General features: G+C 43.7%; 1 protein-coding gene across 5 annotated transcripts in view; it reads left to right on the top strand.

Annotated features, from left to right (window-relative positions):
* The first annotated feature begins 9,844 nt into the window (after window positions 1–9,844).
* The window catches only part of Nrip1 (nuclear receptor interacting protein 1), an 83,582-nt gene continuing 71,471 nt past the window's right edge, over window positions 9,845–21,955 (top strand). For 4 of the 5 annotated variants that reach the window (XM_087576472.1, NM_001100560.2, XM_087576471.1 and 1 more), the window contains 1 exon segment: window positions 9,845–10,022. The gene's annotated coding sequence lies outside the window, so the exon portion shown is untranslated. 5 annotated transcript variants of the gene reach the window in all.

Genomic DNA, 21,955 nt, shown 5'->3' with positions numbered 1-21,955 from the left:
ATTTTTCTAGTATACTTTCCAGTGCAGACTGGAAGCCTGCATATTACATTTAAATCTTGGACTCAGGCAAAACTGGGGTTTTTCATGGAGCCTGGTTTTTATCAGCAAACTGTGTTTCTGTGTCACAGGAAGATGGGTATACATTTTGAGAAGCCAAGTCCTAAGGAGCGCCAAGCGAAGTGTTTGCCTGCATATACTTGTAATGCAGGGACTAGTATATAACGGGATCTTGAATGTTCCTCAGAGGCTCTGTATTAAAGGTATAGAACACAGCTGGTGGGATTATTGGAGGATATCCCTGAAATTTTAGGAGCTGGATCTTATTTGAAGGAAGGGTATATGAGAGTGTGCACTGGAAGGGTATACTGGGGTGCAGTTCCTTTCCCCACCTTTCTCCTTCCAGAAAACAAGCAACTTCACTTCAATCCATGCTTCTGCCATGAGGCTGTGCTCAGAACATTACCAAAGGAGCAAAATCAAGCAGTCATGGACCAAAGCTTCCAAAACCAGGAACCAAAATAAACCTTCAGTCCAAGGACTAGAAAGCAAGTTCTGAGTGACATATGGTTGTCACTTGGCAGGTCCTTTGTACAGCTATTCCTTCCCCCCATGTGCCACCAAGCCTGGATTGTCATACAGCAAATGTCCTCATACCTATGATATAACACACCGTTTCTGCATAGAGTAAAACATGCAAGTTTTATTCTTTGTGATCAAGGATCATGTCCATTATCTGGGTGTGGTGGCACATACCTTTAATCCAAGTAGATGCAACCAGATCTCTGGGAGTTATGAGGCCAGGCTGACCTACATGATATAATGGGTTCCAGGAGAGTTAGCTACATAGTTGAGAGTCTATGTCCATAAATAAATAAATAAATAAATAAATAAATAAATAAATAAATATCACAGTGGATTGAGTTTCTGCATGATAGCAGTACCAATTATTTAATGGACTCAGTCAGTGACATAAATCCACTTTTAATGTGGTAAAAACATTTGGTTAGGCTGCTATCTCCTCAGCTTGCAAAGCAGGCTCTTTACTAGCATACACTTTAACGTTAAGAGATTTGGCATAAAAATTCAAAATAGTGGTAGGAGGTAGTTTCTGCCAATAGCATGCCATTTCCTGCAGATTCACATAAGTTAGTTGAATGCTGACTAGGAGGAAGTATTCTGGAGCCAACAGTGGAAGAAAGCAAAAAATGGCTAGGAAAGGCACTCTCTCGCTGTGGGATAACTGCTCTGATGGAGAGCCCAATGACTTGGGCCTCACGGTGCTAAAAGTGAGACTGAAGAAGTTTTCCCCGAAGTGACCATGAAAGTACAGGCATAGCAGGAGGCAAGCCTTGTCATAAAGCACCAGTGATTTTGCTAGCAAGAGGTGATAAATTGAACTGCCTTCCCACCTAAGCCTATTATTTCAGATGATCTCAAGGTAGCCACCATTAATTTAAGGACCAGAAGGATGGGCAGAGTCCAGGGCCTACTAAATAAAAGCAGAGAGTCTACAGACAGGAAAGCCAGGCCGGACAAGGCTTTAGGCTGTGGTAGATTGTCCATGGAGTGGAAACAAATTAATCTGGCCAATATGGTTGAAATAACTATCTTACCAGAGAAATCCCCAGCTTTGTCTGGTGCCCTCACTATTGTGAAAACCTAAATAAGCCTGTGTCATGTCATGATATTTTACAATTTGTGAGCTCTCAAAAAGCCTATTTCAGGTGTATGTGTTGAGGAAATTTGTAAAGTATGAATGTCCCAAAGAAAGATCCCGGGACAGCAGAGAGCAAGAGAAAAAGAACATCTGGGAGGAAGAAGTGTGGAGTGTGGAACTGGTCAAACAAGACTGGGCAGAGTCTTGGCTATTCCTGCCGGGTAGGTTCTACTAATTATTATGGAATGGTGATGCATTCTTCCCTGTCCAAACAGAGAGTTTTAATGTGAAGATTCTCTTCCTTTTCCACCTCAGAAAATTTAAATGTGCTGGTTGCTGAAAATATCTTCAGAGTTTTGAGTGTCAACCTACAAGGAACCCCAATCCAGACTCATTGCAGAAGACTGAATATCATCTTACAATATCAAAGATGTGGTGCTGTATCAGGAAGAGATTTAAGTCTTTCCTAAAGGTGACACTGAGTCTGCTCCAAGCATGTTTGTTTGGGAAACCAAAGGGACTGAGCAGAGTGCAAATGCCCAAACTCTAACTGTGGTGGTTTAAAAACATATCTACAAATTATTTAATACTCCTCCCTTCAAGATAACTTTCCCCTTGAGTATTGAATGAACTCAGTGACTCACTTCTAATTAAAATAAAATGGAAGTAATTGCGTGTGAATTCGACCAGGTCACGGAGGACAGTGTGACGTCATCAACGCTCTTTTTGGATAACCCTATTTAGCAGAAGTTAACTTCCACAAGGTGACGTTACTCAGGCAACCTGTGGAGACATCCTCACTGCCTTGACCTGAGGCCTCCTGCCAACAGTCAAGTGAGGGAGGCATCCATTGGGTATCCCAGACCCAAGTAAACCTTCAGATGCCTGCAGCCTCACCAGAATCGTCTTTGCAACCACAAGAGACAGAGTATAACAGGAGCAGGGAGTAAAGAAGTTCCTGCATTTGTTATCCCCAGAATCTTGAGACAACCATTGGTAGTCCCATCTCCCTCAATTTTTACTTTGTTTGTTTGTTTGTTTGTTTGTTTGTTTATTCACTTGACATCTTGATCTCAGACCCCATCAGCCCCTCCACCTTGTCCCCCTATTCCCTTCTCCTCTGAGAAAGGAAAAGTTCCCTGAGTATCATTTCACTCTGGCACATCAAGTCACTGTAACATTGGGCACATTCTCTCCCTCTGAGGCTAGACAACATAGCCAAATTCGAAGAACAAATTCCTCAGGCTGGCCCAAAGTGAGACCCATCCCAAGAAAAAGATTCAGTCCCTGACACTATTACTGATACTCTGTCATGCTTGCAGACAGGACTAGCATAACTGTCCTATGAGAGGCTCTAACAAGCAGAAAGAGATGCAATGAAAAGAGATTCAGAGAACTCTACAGCCAAACATTGGACAGAGTCTTATGGAAGGAAGAGTTGGAGGAAGAAATGAGGGACCCGAGGGGACAGGGACTCCACAGGAAGACCCAGAGAGTCAACTGACCTGGACCACTGGGGGCTCCCAGAGACTGAATCACCAACCAAGGAGCAAGGTTGCAAGGAGCGAGCATGGGTTGCACCTAGCCCTGCACATATGCAACAGATGTGCAGCTCGGTCTTCATTCAGTGACCCAAAACTGGAGCAGAGGCTGTCCTGGAATCTGTTGCCGAACTGTGCATCCCGTTCCACAGTTTATAGTTTACTGCCAGTATGTTTTGAGGCCACTTTTTATGCAGCAATAAGGAATAAAAAGTGAAGGTTCCAATTTGTCCCCGTGCCTTTGACAACCGTATCTTTCTCCATCATTATAGCTAGTCCTGCTGCCTGTGAAGTTCTCTCACATGGCTGATTTGATTTGTATTTTGCTAATAGTTAATTATATGGAGCGTGTTCCCATGTGTTTTGTGTATATCTTCTTCAGAGAAAAGCTCATCCAGAAACTTTGCGCATCAAAAAAAAAAAATGAAATTTGGGTTTTTTTGTTTTTCTTTTTTTCAGTTTTGATTGGTAAGAGTTCTTTACATGCTTTAAAAACCCACAAACCCATATATATGTATATGTATATGTGTATATATATATACATATATATATATTACATATGCCTTATTGCTGCATAACAAACTCCCATATACATTTTAAGATATATATGCCATGTATATATCTTAAAATATTTTCTACTGTTCTGTGTTGTATTTTTTTTGTAACCAAATAGCTGATTCGTGTGTTATATTTTTATATGTTCTAAAACCACAAACTATTTAGTTGACTATCTAGGCCTAGTGCACTCATCACATTTTCTTTAGTCACTAGTGCTTTTTATGTGTGCCTCACAGGGGACTTAGGTCACCAGGATTTACTGAGCTGTATTTTCTCCAGGATTTCCTCACTTAGTTCTTCTGTTAGCTCTCTGATGCATTTCCCGTTCGTTTTGGATATGAGGTGAAGCAAAAATGGTTCCACCTTCGTCCTTTTCACGGACACATAGGCATATGTGTGTGTGAAACAGCCCGACATCCTTCGTTGAAAAGTTAGCTTTTTATTGAAATGTATAAAGGAAGAGATGCTTGCACAAGTGCCTGTTTTGCTTGTGCATCAAGAATGAAGACAATTTGGCTTGACTTTGTCAAAAGATAATCCATATCAGACACATTTTTAAGGACATAAATCTGTGTGCATACCTATTTATGTTCCTTATGGGACTCAACAATTTCACACACAATGAGCGTGTATTTTGTGGCTTCTTTACAGCTTTCGTCACTCTGAATAATTTGGAAGATAAGATGTTCACTTTATTTAGTTGAAAGCTACCTGTAGACATGTCCAAAAGTCAATAGGATTATGTTTTTATTGAACTGAGTCGTATTTCCCATTATGCTGTCATACATATTTGTGAGATCCTGAAAATGAACGTTTATGTAATATTTACTTGAATAGTTTATACTTAGTAAACTGATTTGCGATCAAAACTGGCAGATTTCCGTTGCTTCAGTGGGCATCGTATGGACTTCTTTGTTTGTGATAGAATGAAGCACGCCGTGCCTGCTTCCATAGAAGTTGCCTGCCTTTTTCATGCACACTGTGGCTGCTTGTAGATAATCGTTTCCAGACTTGAATGTCTTTGAGATCAAGTTTTCAGGATCCATAGTAGTGCATAGACATGCCCTGATTTTGGCAGACCTTGGGACTCAAGGACCACTGAAAGCGAAAGGATTAGAGTCCCATTCGGGAAAACTTCACGGATACCTGCAGCCAGGGTGTCTAAATGTCTTCATCTTTGCTCCTTCAGATGTTTTTTTCCACCTCAGTCATCTGCCACACAGTCACTCAGGCAGCTTGGGATAGGTGCCTGCCTCCAACATGGTTGGAACGGTTGGGATGGATTCTGAAGTCCACAGGTAAATAGTGCTCGTACAGGAAATTCCCCAGCTTCTTCAGCTATGATGACTCTCAACTGGAACTAATCTAGAGGTAGCCTTGTGTTCTAGAGAAGCTGTTTTTTGTTTGTTTTGTTTTGTTTTATTTTGTTTTGTTGTTTTTGGTCGTTGTTTGTTTTCTCCTATTCAACTCAAAATGTATAGCATTTTATTTCTGCTGTAAACACAGTTTACATTTACAGTCTCCCACCAAAAGTTAACAGAAATAGGAACAGTTGTAACTGCAGTCTGGTTAATGAAGATACAGTACATAAAATGTCAACTCTGCTGGTTCTCTGATTGGTATCAAAGCCTCCACACCCCAAAGTGGGCTTTATAACGCAGTATAAACACCAGTAACTGACAAATAAACTCTTATGCTTAACAAGCAAGCTTTAGGCTTTCCCTCAACAGACTGTTTTGTTGATACCATTAACAGTTTCCTGCAGTCTTCCTTGTGTAGAACTGTAGGACTCAATATGGCAGTGGTTTAAACTGCCGGGTATTGTGAGATGAAAAGGGACTGGACTTTGGAAACCTAGTGTTCAGAAGAGTAAACAATCCGGGCACAGTGGCGCACATCTCTAACCTCAGCACTCACCATGAGTTTGAGGCCAGCCAGGGCTACAAAACAATACCGGGTTTTTGTTCTGTTTTTAAAGATGGTTGAAATGTTTTGTATACATTGAATTAATTGTAGAATATAATTCAAGCTAACAGCATTTCTTCGTACCTATGAGATGTAGCTACTGAAAGTCACATGTGAAAATCACCTTTGTGATTCATGCCATGTTTTTCAGGGCAAAGTTTACATGCTCAAGAGTCAAATGACTAAGTGATTCCACTTGTGTGTGATTAGTTACACATGTGCACATAGCACATGTGTGTTCAAGTTTTCACTATGTGCATTTCTACTTTCTCATAACTTTCTACTGGTAATACTCTATTTATACTCTATTTCCTTCCTGAGAACCCCTTTCTCATTCTGCTGACTTAGCAAATTCCAACCTTCCATCAGTGAGCTGAAGCACAATTTTTCTGATAAAATGTTTTCTGACCCCCCTTGGCCTAATATCTATAGCTCAGATAAAAATAAACTCTGTTCTCTAGGGCATGACAGTGACTTGGCCAACATCTACTGAATGCCTACAGTTTGCTGGTCACCAGGCTAAATGTTGGAGGTAGGTCAACGTGAGCAGGGGCGGGGCTTAGACCTTGTTGCTGCATACTTTCATCCTAGAAAGGAATGTTGACAGGCTGAACATTACAAAAACTGACTTGCAGGATGCTGGGCATGAGACATGTAGGGAACATATGAAAATCTGTCTAAAACTACTTGTGGATATGCATAGGGAGATAAGCTATAATATTGAATTCCAGTGGACTGATAAACTTTTTTAAAAACTTATTTATATTTTATTTGCATTGGTGTTTTGCCTGCGTGTATGTCTGTGTAAGGGTGTCAGATCCAGGAGTTACCGACAGTTGGAGCTGCCATGTGGGTACTGCAAATTGATCCTGAATCCTCTGACAGAGTAGTCAGTGTTCTTAACCACTGAGCTGTCTCTCTAGAGCCAACCGATAGAGTTTTTATAACACATATGTTTAGGTATATAAACTGAATAACATCTTTTCACATTACACACGCTTCTTATGAGAACTGACTTGCAAATACAAATTACTGCAGAGACATTTGTACATCCCGTATACCCCATTATCTAGATACTGATCCCCTTAGCCTGGATGTTTATAGTTTTTAAAATAAAATTATTACATAAACAGTAGGAGATGGAGCTCACTGGGAAAGACCAGCCAGCGTGTATGAGGCTTCGTTCCTGGGAGCAGAAAAGAAACTGTGTGTATGCGTGTGGATGTGTGTGCTCTGCACACGTGTAGAGTTCAGAGGACAACTTTATGGAGTGTGTTCCAACGGTGAGATTCAGGTACACAGGTTTGTGTGCTAAGTGCTTTAAGCCCTGAGCCATCTTACTGGCTCAGTACTGCTCTTCTATTTAATAGAAAGAATAAATACAAAATGATCTTTGCACAATTAGCAATTCTACATGAGGTATGTTTAATTTAACACAAGCATATTATCAAGAAGAGTCCAGGATTTTACTTATTATGTTGGGTGGGGGAGGTCAGCTTTGGTACACCATTTAATGTATAGCTGTTGGAGTTTTAGCAATGATATTTGGCAAGCAGAACAAGATTTAGCTTACTGGGCGATCTTGGAGATCTAAAACTTCTTTTAAAAGTGAGAAAAATGTTTTACAAAGTAACGTTAGAGTAGGTTCAAATATTTGTCCCCAAGTCTGTTGCTGTGGTCCTCTGTGGGAGCTTCACTCTCTTACATGCAATTTATTACTTAGTTTAACTTTATATTAATTGCGACAGGCTATCTGAACCAGAGAAGAAACTGCCAATCAGAAGAGAAGAAAATGTTTGCCTATTGGTAAGAGAAGCTTGAAATGTCTTCAGTATATGTGCGTGCGTGCGTGCGTGCATGTGTGTGTGTGCAGGGGCCTGAACCCATTGCCTTACACATACTAGCCAAGTATGCTTTATCTCTTTGCCTCATCCCTATCTTAGTTTTACAAAATTGGGTCTGGTTTTGGAACTTCATTGTCCTTGAACTTGCTAAAAAGTCCTAGATGACCTCCAACTTCCCACTTCCCGTCTCAGCCTCCCAGTTGATTACAGCCTTGTACCACTGTGGCTAACTGGACGCATTTGTTGAATCTGCTATAATCTACCACAAAGATGACTTTTAACAAAACTGACATTGGGTTTTCAAAACAAAACCAACAACAACAACCAGGCCCAATAAAATGAGATACATTTAGAATGTCTTTGTATAATATTAAAAAAAATTTGAAGAGCTAAGTTACAATCATTCTGGTCATTTAATTTGTAATCATTTGCTTTGTGTCAATCCGGGATATATGCTGTCCAAAAGATAATGGTGCCTGGGACAAGTGCTGCCTTTACTAGTTTGCTTTAAGCAGATTTTGAACAGTGGGAAATGCACGTGCTATGCTGTTACATGAGATTTACACATTAGATGAAAACAGATTGCAGAGGTGAATCTCTAGGAGAAGAGAGAGTATTTTAATATGTACTATCAGCATTAAGCAAAAATACTTCTAGCATGCGCTCAGGACTGAGCTAGGGTATAGCTTTATGAAGAATTAATTTGAAAAGTTGCCTTTACTTTAAAGATTGGGAACATACTCCAGACCCTGCTCATTTGAAAAATCGGAAAAATAGCTATAGAGCTATTATATAACAGTAAAGAACACAGTGGGGTCCCTTGGATAATTTTTGGTTTCGGTGTACATCAATAACTGCTTCCGAAGGCTACCGAAATTCCTAAGAATATGAAAACGTGTGTATGAGAGTAGACAGCTTCATCCACAAAATTGTCTTAGTCAGTAAGTATTTTAACACAGGCATAGCACTTCAGAGTTTAGGGTGAACCAAAGATGTACTTTAGAGTGGTTTTTTTGTTTTTTTGTTTTTGTTTTTGTTTTTTTTTTATGTCAAGCGAAAACAACTTCTGCAAATGATTCTTTTCATGGCAAGATGCTAGAGTCAAAAACAAACGTGACATCTTGGGTAGGGGGAGCGTTAAAAGGAGGCTTCACAAGTAACATATGAAGGGAGTAGAGAGAATAGGATTTTAAAGCAGAAAACACAAGGAGGGGAAGAGATCACGGTTTCGTCTTTTTCTCTCCTCCCTCCACTTTCTAGCCTCACCAATCTGTTAGCCCCCCTCAAATTCAGAGGCGGGTTCAGCAAGACCAGGCTGCAGGAAACCCAGGTTTCGCTGCACTGCCACCCTGGCTCCGTGATGTAATTGTTATTTATTGAGACTCTGAACCTAGCAGAGCTGCTTAAAGAAGTGCCAGCCCATCTTCTAGTCCTGTTGGGTCAGATCCTTCCTGGGGGTGGTGCAGATTGGCGGGCAGACCCTACTGGAGACTTCGCAGTGACAAAGCAGCAGAAGATAAACCAGGTTCCTGGGTCCTGCGTCCGTCTAGGGAGCTGAGCTCAGGTCTCCTTCCCAGTTTTCCGCTTGCAATCATGCCATATTTATTACTGGGTCCTACTAGGTGCTGAGGATGGGGTCAAAATGACCTAGAGTTATAGCGCCGTGGCTTCCGGAATTTAAGCGGGACGCAGATTTCAAGGAGGTGGAAAATTGAGGGTGGGTAAAGGGCTCCAAGAGAACGCGTATTTGTGGGTTGAAACGGGAGAAAGGGAGACATTTAAGGTGCCAGCCCTTAGGTGGAGAACCTGGGGTAGGGTTAAGGCGCCCCGACTCCCCTTTGGTGCCCCCAGCGTTTGCCCCCGCAAGGGTGACATGGGCTATCGCCTGGCCCCTAGCGGGGAATCTGTCCAGGCGGCTGGCTGGACGCGGCTGGGAAGCCAGGGCGCCGGCTCGGGGAGCAAAGCACCCCCCTTCTCCGGTTTAACCGCGTCCTCCCTCTGCCTTCAAGGCCGCTCAGACCCGGACCCCCACCCGGAGCACCGGCGAGAAGGCCTGCAGACGCCGGGTGGGCTCCCGGGCTCCGGCAAGCCGCCGGGTGCGCGCTCCGCCCGGGTGACAATGGGAGGGAGGGGCAGAAAAGGGTTAAGAAACTTGGCTGAAGAGCTGAATGGCGTGGAGCAGCGAGGGGAGGGACCCGGCCGCCGCGAAGTCGGCGGCGGAGGGAGGAGCGCGGCTGCGGCGGGCGGGCGGCGAGCGAGGCGCTCAAAGTCAGCCTCGCAGACATTGCAGCAGAGCCCCGAACTCGGGAGGCGACGGCGACCGCGGCGCAGGCGGAGGACGAGCCGGCCCCAGCCCGCCGGTGCGCAGCGCCCGTGGCCTCGCGCGGCCGCAGGGCACGGCTAACCTGGGAAGGAGGGAGCGACGCGGATCGGCGGCCCGGAGCCGCGGCGGCCTCGGTGAGTGGCGATCGCGGCCCGGGCTCCGTGCGGAGCTCGCTGAGCGGACGCCGAGCCGCCCGGGCACGGCCTGGGTGCGCGGCCCGTGGAGGCGGCGGAGGCCGGGGGAGGCCCGCGGGGGGCTCCAGGGACACGGATCCCGGGGACAGCGCGCCGCCGCGCCCCGCTCCGGCTCTCCCCGGGAACTCGCGGGCCCGGCCGGCGCAGCCGCCAAGTTGTGGAGTTCCCAGCCGCGGGCTCGTCCGTGCCAGCCTTGGCGCGAGGGGCGCAGCCGCCCTGGGTGTAATGCGCCGGGACCCACGCGGGTGGCCGGATCGCGGGGCCCGGGTCGAGCTCGCCCGCCCGCCCGGCTGCCCCCGTTGGCCCCGAGCCCCGGGCGCTGGCTGCAGCCCCGCTCGGTCCTGCCGCCCAGCGGTGCTCGCGGTGGCGCCCGCGCAGCTCCCCGCCTATCGCCGGTTTCTCCCTTGCGCGGTGCTCGCCGATTCCCGGCCGGGAAAAGTGACTCGGAGAAGGGACAGCGCTGAGCCCCAGGCCCGGCCTGCTGGGCTCGAGCTCCCCGCCTGCCGAGGAGGGCGAGGCCCCTTGCACCCGAGGCCTCAGCCCAGTTCCCCCAGCATCCGAGAGGGATTCACTCGGGTGAGCCTGGTGAAGTCCTGAGAGACTGCTCTTCTCTCTGGTGCCACTGTCCTCCTTACTACTATTGTTGCTAGAAGAAACCCTCTTCCGCGGAAACATTCCCCTAGACCCTCCCATCCTTCCCAAAGTAGTTTCCAAATTTTAATCAGGAGTTGATATTCAGACGGAAGGAACAAAGGAATCCACTGTGTTTAAAAGGCGGACAGGCAGTGAGTCTGACACATGTTGATCTCTGAGGCATTCCACGAGTTTCTACCTTCCATCATGTCAGAAATTTAATTGGATTCTGGCGGTCGCAAACGAAGTATGAAACGTTAGGTAATTTTACGTTAAAATACTTTACTTTTTTAAATTAATGGATCATTTTAGTTAGAGGGAAGTCCGGACATTGTTAGGTGCAAGAACTTTTAACTCTTTTTTTTTTTTTTTTTTTTTTGATGGCACCAGGCTGGAGTTTGTCTGCTCTTGTAACTGATTGTGACACTGAGCGAAAACAGTGTTTTTAGAGAAAGAGAGACAGTCTAAAAGTAAAACAAGATTGGAGTGTCTGTGTGTCTGTCTGTCTGTGTGTATGCTTAAACGATGTGTAGTCTATCTCTTGGGTTTTGTAAAGCAGGGACTTCGGTAATTCATTCTTTAGAGTTATGAATTACATTGAACCCGCTTATTAGTGAATCATGGGTTTAGCAAGTGGGCGGCATCTTCCAGATGCAATTATCCAGTGTTTAATCATCAGGTTGCCACCTTTGTCTAAGAGACGGAGTCGACTTTTTAAGCAAACGGTGGGTGCTTCACATGCATGGCCCCTAAGAGTGGCTGCAGCCTGGGAAAATGTTGAAATCTTCCCCTTCCAAGTGAGTTGCCCTGGTTTGGCCCAGCAGTTTGTCCATAGGGTTTAATTGATCCAACAGGAACTTTCTGTGTAGGACTTAGTAGAGACAAAGGAGAGTCAGTCATGCCGCAGGCAATACCTGCAAACTGGAGCCTCACCCCAGCCTGTTCTATACTGTACTGGGAAGACTCCACACTTAAAGTACAAGGAGCGAGAAGAAAATATCCTTAAAAAGTATACTTCAAAACTCTAAGGAGGGCTTCGGTTGCTGCTTATATACAGGTAGTTGAAAACCAGCTTTCATGCCTACGAGAAGACTTAGAAATCTGAGTTTCCAAACTTTGCAGAACTTGGATTTTTGTAATTGAGATACCTGAAAATAATTGTGGGTTAGCAATGGAGAAATGTTTGTGGATGAGGCCAGGGCTCCTCTGACTCCTCCAGTTTTAAGAGCAAAACGTTGTGATTAAAAAAATAACCTATACCACCACCTAGAGTCTGTTTGTTAGTTTATTGCTCTTGGAGTTTGCTTACATTGACGTGTCCCTCATGGTTACTGTATAGTCAAAACAAGATTAAGGAATTCAGGCTTTTCAGAGGCCATCCAGGAGAACACTTATTTAAGTAATGCATAGCAAGTGCCAATTTAAATTATCCACGACACTTTCGGAACCGAAAATTATGACATATCAACTCAAGTGGGCCAGTCTCCAAAAGATACTAATTCAAAAGAAAAAAAATTTAAAGACAGCTTCTTTTAGCTTGTGCTCCAAGGTGGCCCTGAGTGCAAAAAGATTTCCTGTGATACGAGAGATTCAAGAAATGTGACAAAATAAGTGTTCTCGGTGCCTTTTGAGGTTTTTTTTGGAGGGGGGAGGGCGACAAAAGCGATGACAAAAGTATAGAGAGAGGGATGTTGCCATTACCAACATTTTAAACACTGAGAAGGTTAGAGAGACGGTAGACCGTCTTGGAAGCTGGGATAAGGTGTTTGGGAGTACAGTCAGTGAAACAGTGATAACCTGTCCTACTGGAGGTTTGTGAGTGGCAAAGCAGTCTGTTAAACAGGAGGCCTGAGGGCGGCAGCCTCTACCCTTCTGCTTATCACATTGTCCGAGGAGGAAGTAACGCTCCTCCTCTAACCGTCTAGCCTGAAAGATGGCCTCCAAGATCTTTAATTAAATATCAGTCGAACAGAGAGAACTAGAGCACTGCCTTAATTCTGTCAGACATCACTATTTTAGAACATTGAGGACAACTAAAAATGAATTAACTCATATCTGAAAGCAGAGTTTTGAGGAAGGTGACAGATGAGGCAAAATATGTCAGTCAGTCTAATGGAACACATAGGGAGATCAGGATAGATATGCCCTCCTTGGCTCTCTAGACAGTTGAGAGAAAAGGAGATTATTATTAATCACATGCGTTTCATCGCAAAGCAGCAGCAGAAGATCATGACACGGAGATCTTTTTGAATCAGTGTGGCTTAGGACCTAGGAGGTTAAAGGTGTTAGATTTTTCTTTTTTTTTTCTTTTTCTTTTGGTAAGTCTGAAGATGGCAAGCCACTCCCGTCTTTCTAGACCAGCAATAACACTTTGATGTATGAAGTTAAAAGATCACTCAGCTAAAAATACGTTTAAGGCATTTAAATTTTAATCAGGAAAAAAAAATTGCTCATTTTAAACTGCGACGAGTCGAGTCCCTTTTCTCTTTTATGTTGTAAAATGTAGGCTTCCTGACACGGGTTTTTAAAGTGTGGGCTGGTCACTTGGGTTCTCTTTCCACCCCCACTCCCTCTCCCTTTCCCTCCCTCTCACCTCCCCTCCCTAAAATAATCAAGTACCATATCCTTCACCATTTTCCCCCATCCCGTGAAGACTGCTTTAACTTGTTGACTTTGTGTGTGTGGGAGGGTGAAGTTTATCCTGTACTTTTCCACCTTTCATTTCAGATGACTGATACCCCTCATCTATGGGCTCCACATTTTCCAATGATGCCTCACTCACGCAGGGATGATGACTGAGGAAAAAAGCATTTGCTGTCCTTAGCAAAACCCTGGGCGCCCTAGTCATCCAACCGGAGACAACATTTTTATTTAAAATATCTTGACTTCCGTTGAAGAGTTAATGAATTATCTTTGGACAGAATGTGGCAGGGTCCTTCCTGGATCTGTGAATTAAACCATTTGGTTGTAGTTGTTCAAGAACCCAGGGAAGGGCATGCTCATTCAGTAGTAGTTAGAGAACAACAGTCGGAAACCTAACGCCAGAGCACACTGGGACCAGAGGAAGGTAAAAAGCCAGGCTCGTCAGGGGAGGAAGCAGCCAGTGGGATGGACAAGCGGTGAATGGAGAGAGACCCTGTTTCCCATTCCTGTTTGCATCTGATGCTGAAGCGAGGATGCGAATTGCTGATGGCAATGGATTCCCTTCTGTGAGGCCAGCAATATTACGTAAATCGTGATTGTTCGAGAGGATGAAATGACAAGTTCTCCATTTGTGCAGATTCACATTTGGTTGTTGAGTGTTAAGTGTATCTCAAGTAGAAGGTCAGAATTGGGTACCAGAATAGAACCAACCAGGAGGTCCATCCTCGGGAGGAAAACGAACATTATCCCCCTTTCCTTCTGTCTGTCCTTCTGTAAGACCTGGAGTTTTATAAGTCTTGCTGTGGACATGGGAAACTGAATTTTGAGGCTTGGGGCTCATGGGGCTCTTAACAGGACCACACGATGGAGATGACTGGGCGTACCTGACTGCAGGGAGGACTTTAAGTATATTGTCCTGTTGTTCAAGGAGGGAATGGACAGCAGAGAGACCAGAAATCTCATCAGGGTTTCCTTACAAATATTGACATAGTTACCCATCACTTTCTCTCTTTCTTTTTTCTTTTTCCTTTTTTATTATTGGCATTTTAATGTTCAGTCTGTATGTATACTGAGTGTGTGGAAGATCTAAAAGTGGAGTCGCAGTTTATTTCAGACAAAACTTTTGTTTTGCTGTGGGGATGAAAGTTTAAGTTTTTCGTGATGAAAACTGTTATGTGGATTACCAGGAAGTTATGCGCCCCCCTTTTGTAGCTCTTACTATATATTCCATATCATGAGTCTTGAGCCTTGATAATGTAATGGAGCCCCACACTTTATTGCAGACATGTCAAATAAAACGTTATAAAACTTGTGGTGTTACTGATCATCAACATGCCTTAAACAAGACAATTTTCGTGAGGTTCGCACAGCGTAGAAAAGGTTTGGACTTTTTAAAACCGTGGTCCATTTGTCAGCTATATGGGGGTTTGGAATCATGCTAGGGGTACATATTTAGCCTAGGACTCCAGGAGTGCCATAGAGAAAAGCAAGCCTGAAGAAGTTAGAAGGTTGGCAACCCCAAATAACAGGAAAGAAGTCACTTGGGTTCTGAAGAAAAGTGTACTTATCTGTAGGATATATATATATATATATATATATATATATATATATATATATATATATGTAATGTTATGCTAGTTTTTAAGAGAAATAATGTTTGAAAATAATCACATGGATAGTTAGGAGTTATGATTCATCCGTTTGTTTTGGCTGAAGTAATGCCAAGCAAGGCAGCAGCTTACACAAGGCGGAAAGATAGTTGTGACATCCTTGTATTGATCACCTCTCTCCCCTCCTTCAATCTTCCTTTTGTCTTTCAATTAACAGGACTGGGGCACACCTAGGATTTTGTGAAGACACTTGGCAGTAAAATTAGCATCTGATAGAGTGAATAGTTGTTGAAATCTCCACCTGTCACCCCCCCACCCCGCCCCCAGAGTTTTCACTTCTCACTAATGGGATTCCTATGACTAGGAATTAGAAGCTCCAGTTTAAAACCCACCTCCTGTTGTTCAAATACATTTAAGGGTGGAAGGAAACTCCCCGTTTGTTTGCCTCCGGTTTTGGTTGACCAGCCCAGACTTTCCACAAACATCGATTTTAAGTCCTCAGCCTCAGTTTCCCACCCACGCAGACAAGGAAGACTGGCAGCCTCGTGCTGCTGTTTACCGAGAGCTTAGGGCAAAGGACTCTCTCACCTTTAGTCTACTAATTAAGAAAGCCTGTTTAAGGGCAGGCAGGGCTACTCCGTTTGAAGCCTGCACTTTCGATCTGCTGAAAAGGATTGTGGGCAACTCTGGAGCCAAGGAGTAGGCAGCTTGCACTGCTAGTAGTTTGCTTTGAATATCTTTGCTCTGTGTTCTTTACCAGCTTCTCTAGGGTACGGCAGTGGCCATTAGCTTTGGAATAAAGTCGGGAGGAAGGCTGATAGGAATTATAATATACCTGCACATAGTGGTTAAGCTGACTGCTTGTGGTTATGACCTTTTGATTGTTGAATTTGCATAGACCTAACACGCAACCATGCTAAATATCACTTGACCGTGTTAAATATCACTTCATTAAAAATGTCAGATGCTAGTTTAGCATTATAGAGTGGGGTGGGGAATTGAGCTCTGACACAAGCTTAAAGAGAGAATAAGTACTATGATGGTTTTGGAGGGGGGCTAGAACCCCACACATACAGTCACAGTCAAGATTTGAGGTTTGGGAGTTCTGCGCAAAATGGGACTTCTTGAGGGATTTCTCTAGACACACACACACACACACACACACACACACACACACACAGAGAGAGAGAGAGAGAGAGAGAGAGAGAGAGAGAGCGCCTTTTTCATGGTAGGCATGGATGTGCCACTGAAGTACACCTGCAGCCCAGGGATGATGTGTTTAAGCAATGAATGATAACTCTACAGGGGAAAGCAAAGTTTTAAGTTGTCGATTTCTGAATTTTGAGTTTTTGGTAATCTAATCATTAGAGAGGTTTTATACACTGGAAAGGAAGCAGAGTAAGGATGAAAGGGTAGAAGAAAAAACATTGGGAAACATTGGAAAACTCCAAAGGAATTAATCACCTTTTTGATGTTTCTCCCAGAAGGATCGTTCACACAAGGGGTCGTACGGGACAGGGTAAGGTTTGATTTTTTTTCGGAAGGACATTAAAAATAGTACTTCCGCTTTTTCACTCTGCATTTCTTTCTCTTGTGTAGTCTTCTCCTAAATCAGTCTACGGTTCTGGTAAAAGGGAAGTCCTTTTGTCTCTCAGTAACAACGGTGGTAGCTTGAGAGGTCAGATGTGATTTTAAATTCTGAGGCTCCGCTGTGGTATGTCAGTACTGTGTTGTAGATCATGATTTCAAACCGGTGCTTTTAGAAGGAGTGGGGACGACGAGGGGAAAACCTGGCGTGTGCAGAAGGGGCACTGGTACCTGTGTGTCTTTTACTTTTCTCTAGCCCCTCTGCCCTCCCAGCAGGAGGAGGAGGAGCAGAAAAAGGAGATCTGAGGTGGCACCTGCTTGTGCCTGGCACTGTTTTGGCCAACTCACATGCATTTTTCACTTCATCCCTGCAACTCCCCCCAAGAGACGTATAGATATTATTTCCTTTAGTTTATACGTCTAGCCAATGAGTTGCCAGAGTCACTCGCCTGAGGTCACACAGCTAATTTCATTTTCCATGAGAATACGCCATCTTTGGAAAAGGAAAGTCGCTGCCAGCTGTCTTTGAGGAAGCCATAAGGAAGCCTCTCCTACCTGATAACCACAGAACCCAGGATGAAAGGACAAACCTCCCAGGCTGATGCTCACGCCCGGTTTCCCCGAGAAGACCTCTCTTCTGTGGTTCCCTCAGCTGCCTCCCCTTCACCAGAGGGAAATTTAGTTCCCAAGGGCCACTGGCTATTTACCCCCAAACCTGGTCCCCAAGGGCACTCTCCCACCAGCGCTTGCTCTTGCAAAGTGTACCACAGAATTACTGCAGTGTTTTCCAAGGCGATGAATGCCGCCGTGTTTCTTGATATAATTCATTAAAATAGCCTGTCATGGTCTTAATCTTGGTGTTCCCAAGGCTAACTGTGTTTGTCCACTTCAGAGAGCTACTGGAGCAAAAGTGTCATAGCCTTCGTGGTTGAAAAATCGTGACTCTTTACTACCCTTAATATGATTTTTTTTTTTTTGGTTTGTTGTTTTGCTACCTTTTCTTCATCCACAGTAGTTTTCTTAAAGACTATGACACTTTACTAAAGTAGTCTCCGAGCTTCAAACAGGAAATGGCTAAGGCATTTGTGAGTTTATTGAAAGGAGAGAGATAAGGAAGAGTTGGCTTCATTTGGGCACTAGACCTTGGTGAGGAGGGAGCTTTTTGAATTAGGAGGCTCGTGGCACAGAGTGCATTTTTAAGTACACACCAGTCGTGAGCTTTTATTGTTGAGGCCGTGAGAAATGGAGTTATAAACTTCTCCACCCCCCTTTTTTTTACTCGACTCATTTAAAATTTATGGAATGTTGAACCCCAAACCACTCTTGAGTGGTTCCTCATACACTGAAAGGTACAGGTTGAAACTGTAGTGCAGACATAGAACGAGACAGAAAGCGGATATTCATAGTATTTTCTATGTGCTTGGGATGTCGAATTGCTCAGAAAATGTTGGGAAATAAAGGATTCCCATAAAAGCTACATGAGAATATTTTGGTTCTATCTTTTGTTAAGAGAATGGTTATTTTATTATAGCTACCGGAGGAAAGAGAGGAAGTTTCAAAGTCAGCAACCTGGGGACGAAAGTCTTCTGTTTCAGATTCTGTATTTAACCCTCCCATGCCTTTACTGAATTCTTTGAAGTAGACTGAATCGGAGTGATAGCAAACAGGGTTGGGCTGAGGGTTTTTATTTTGCCCTCTGGTACTTTCTCAGTCTCCACATACTTTGCATCACTGAGGCAAAACACTGAGGTCCCAAACTCCCCATTTGAACCAGTACTGAGTTTTGAAACTTCATCAATTGAAATAATGACACGGTGTATCTTCAGGTCAGAAAGAGCAGTGATAGAAAGCTGTTAAGAGGGACCACCTTGTGTGTTGTATGAATGCCTCACCAGTCAGTAATCTGATGGCCCATGGCTTAGGCAGGGAACAGAAGGTAGGAAGAGAAAGAATTCTCTGATAGAGCCAGGCGCAGGAGTTGGGGGGGGGGGACCTCGGGGAAGAAGTGAGGAGAAGGGTACCTGAGCACAGGATAGCAGCCACTGTGGCAAAATGTAGGTTAAAATAATTAGCTTATTTTAGTTATGATCTAGTCAGAGTAGAGCCTAGTAAGATGGCCGAGGCATTTGTAAATATATCTTGAGTCTGAGTCTTATTTCTGAGAGCACAGGGCTGGGAGGAAAAACCAGGGACTCCCTTCAGCAAGCCGTCTATGAGGTGAAATTAAGCACACTACGTAGGTGGTCTGGTCCTGCTTCCCCCAAGTACAAGAATTCAAGTATGCTTGGTACTTAAGGACGATTCCTTTTTCCTCCATCCTATTCCTTTCTGTTCACATTGCCTGTCTTTACTTTTCAAATTCCTTCTCTACCCACACCAAGGGATCCAGGTGATACAATGGGGCGACCCATTACTGAATCTGTTAATGCCTTTTGTCATCGTTAACTTCAAAATTTCCAAAAGGAGGAACAGCCTGTATGGATTTAACTATAAAGATTACATAATTGGCAGTTGGATAGACCCAGGTTGAAAACTCACGTCTTGCTTTAAGTCTTACTGTTTGGGGCTTCTTGATGCGGTTCAGGTAGGACCGAGGATTGCGAGGACAGAGGGGAGAGATCTGTATCTCGTAGTACTCAGTGCTGGGTCCAGTGGGCAAGGGGTGGGCAACTACATCTCTGTGGCCTCGGGACTTCATGTTCCTGGGTCTGCAGAGTAGCCATGGGTTCTGACTTGAACATAATTGCAGGCCTCTGTGCAGTACACAGACGTGCGTGTTCGTTCTGTGTCTTCGTGCATTTTCGGTTCTGTTTACTTGGTGACGGGGTTGATACAGGGTTGATTGAGGTTTCCTGGGCTTTCTTCTTCCCTCCACATTAGCATGTCTATAGGTGTCTTCCTTTTCAAGTCTTTTTTTTTTTTTTTTTTAGGAAGTCATCTTTGTAAGACTTCAGGGAGTGGCTCCTAGGCTTGTCTTGGAGATACCGTCTTATAGCAAACTCCTGTATCCTCTGGCTCTCTCACTCTTCAGAGAGAGAGAGAGAGAGAGAGAGAGAGAGAGAGAGAGAGAGAGAGATGTGTGGGTGCAGGACTCCGAATTTGGATCATCAGTTGTTGTTTTCTATGATACTATCAGTCTGCTGCAAAGAGAAGTTTTCTTGATGGGGGAGGCTATAATGTGGTTACAAGGACAAATATTGAGAATGCAGTTAGGGATTCTGCTGGTTTAGTGATGTGATGCTTCTGGGTTCTCCTAGACAAGGAACTACAGGCCACTAAGGCATGCTGAGAGTTGAAATGGAGTTCTCCAGGGAAGGGCATCCCCATTGGTTAACTAATACTACAGAGTCAACCCTTAAAGGGAACCTACAAACATGTAACATTTATAGACTGAGCAGGTTGAATTTATGTGTACACACACACACACACACACACACACACACACACACCAATTAAGAAAAAAGAGGCTATGACATTTGAGTTGTAGTGAGAAAAGGAAAGAAAGAAATGATGTAATTATATTATAATCTAAAAAAATCTAATAGTTCTAAAAAGTAACCGGGGGTTGGGGATTTGGCTCAGTGGTAAAGCGCTTGCCTAGCAAGTGCAAGGCCCTGGGTTCGGTCCCCAGCTCCAGGAAAAAAAAAAGAATCCTTTAAAAAGTAACCGGAGATCTTCCTATTTGAAGACTTAGCAGAACCTGGCACCATTAGCTGATTGGCGTGACTACTCTCAACCAGCTTAGCTTGTCACTGATGACCGATGTTCTAAACTATCAAAGGGGTTTTTGCATGGGATCTTTTTAGTCCATTGAGCATAGAACGTGTGGTTTTCATGTGCTTCGAACCACACTCCTAGAAGAGAGGGAAACACCAAGCAAAACTGTGTGTAGCCTTTTACACAGGCCACAAGCTGACAGTGCCTCGCCCTGGAAGGCACCGTGGACGAGTCCTGCTTATAGTGACAGTGCACGAGAGAGTTCAGAAGCTTCCTGAAGCCCCTCAAGTGTGATCTCTCTCACACACTGTTATGTATTCACTGGTCCCATGAGCCCCATTGGTCTGGTGTCTCTTCTCAGTAGACAGTAAACTCCATGCATGCTCACTGATAGATTGTTAGTGCCTTAGGACCTGCTGTAGAGGGGTTTGTGTAGTCCAGGAATATTGGTGTCTAGAATTGGACTAATGTCAATCTTTGGTTCATAATATTTGGTTATGTAAAACTTACGAATCATACTTGTTCTGCATTTCTTTGGTCTGTTTAACTTAGCACTTCTAAAAGGAAGAATATTATATGCTTAAGATATATATATATATATATATATATATATATATATTCTTTTCAGCCATATTAATTATGGGAGAGAAAAATGAACATAATTTGATGACATGGTAATTAACTGACAGTTGAAGTGAGAATGTGTTTTATAATAAATATTAAATGTCTTCAAATTATACAAATTATAAAATATGTTTAGCAAAATCCGTAGACAGCATTTAATTTCTTTCTTTTATATTTATTTTTAAGGAAGGGAAATAATATTTCTGAGCCTTTTTAAGAAGTTTCCTTAGTTCACTTCTAGTAGCCTGAAAGGCCTGACCAACAAGAGCATGTGTAATCCTGTGGATGTGACTGCTTCCGGAGATGGACACATCTGTAAAACACATTTTAAAATTTCATTTCTAGCCAGATGCAGTGATGCAAGGGGAAGGGAGCAGGTGGAGCTTCTGTGAGTTCTGGGCCAGCCTGGTCTACAGAGTAGGTTCAAGGAGAGAGAGCGAGGCAGGGAGAAGGGGGAGACCCTGTCTCAAGCAAAACCAACCAACCAAACACTTAACAAACTTAATGAATAGACTTAATCTTGAGGGTGGGAGTGTGGTCATCTGTCAGTGGGACAGTACTTGCTTTTTCTTTTTCTTTCTTCTTTGTGGTTTTGAGGCAGGGTTTCCTTATGTAACACTGGCTGTTCTGGAACTGCCTGTGTATACCAGGCTGGCTTGGAACTCAGAAATATGACTGTCTCTGTCTCCTGAAAAAAAGAGATTAAAGGCATGGCCACCACACCTGGACAATTTTGTTTTTTAATAGTCTTAGAAAGTTAACACATCGGGGATGGTTGATGACCTAGAGAAAGCCTGGTATGTTATGTATCAGTAGAATATGAAGTCCTTTGTAGGGTTTAAAGACAGGTCTGTTCTTCTCTGGACATGAGTCCTGTTGTGTTATAGTGTCAGGTGTGTTGACTGATAATTAATAATTGCTTATGGGTGGCAGAAAATAAAATTATATGGAGATGAAGTTCAGAAATATCTAGTTGCTAAGAGATTTAGTTTTAAATGTTAAATAAAACAAATATTATCTAGGTTTGTACATTTTCTTACAATCTATATTGTTATTAGC

The sequence above is a fragment of the Rattus norvegicus genome, chromosome 11 (genome assembly GCF_021556685.1).
Source record: "Rattus norvegicus strain SHRSP/BbbUtx chromosome 11, alternate assembly SHRSP_T2T, whole genome shotgun sequence".
Taxonomy (NCBI): Eukaryota; Metazoa; Chordata; class Mammalia; order Rodentia; family Muridae; genus Rattus; species Rattus norvegicus.
The sequence above is the reverse complement of the archived record's forward strand: the minus strand, read 5'-3'. Positions and strand labels throughout refer to the sequence as shown.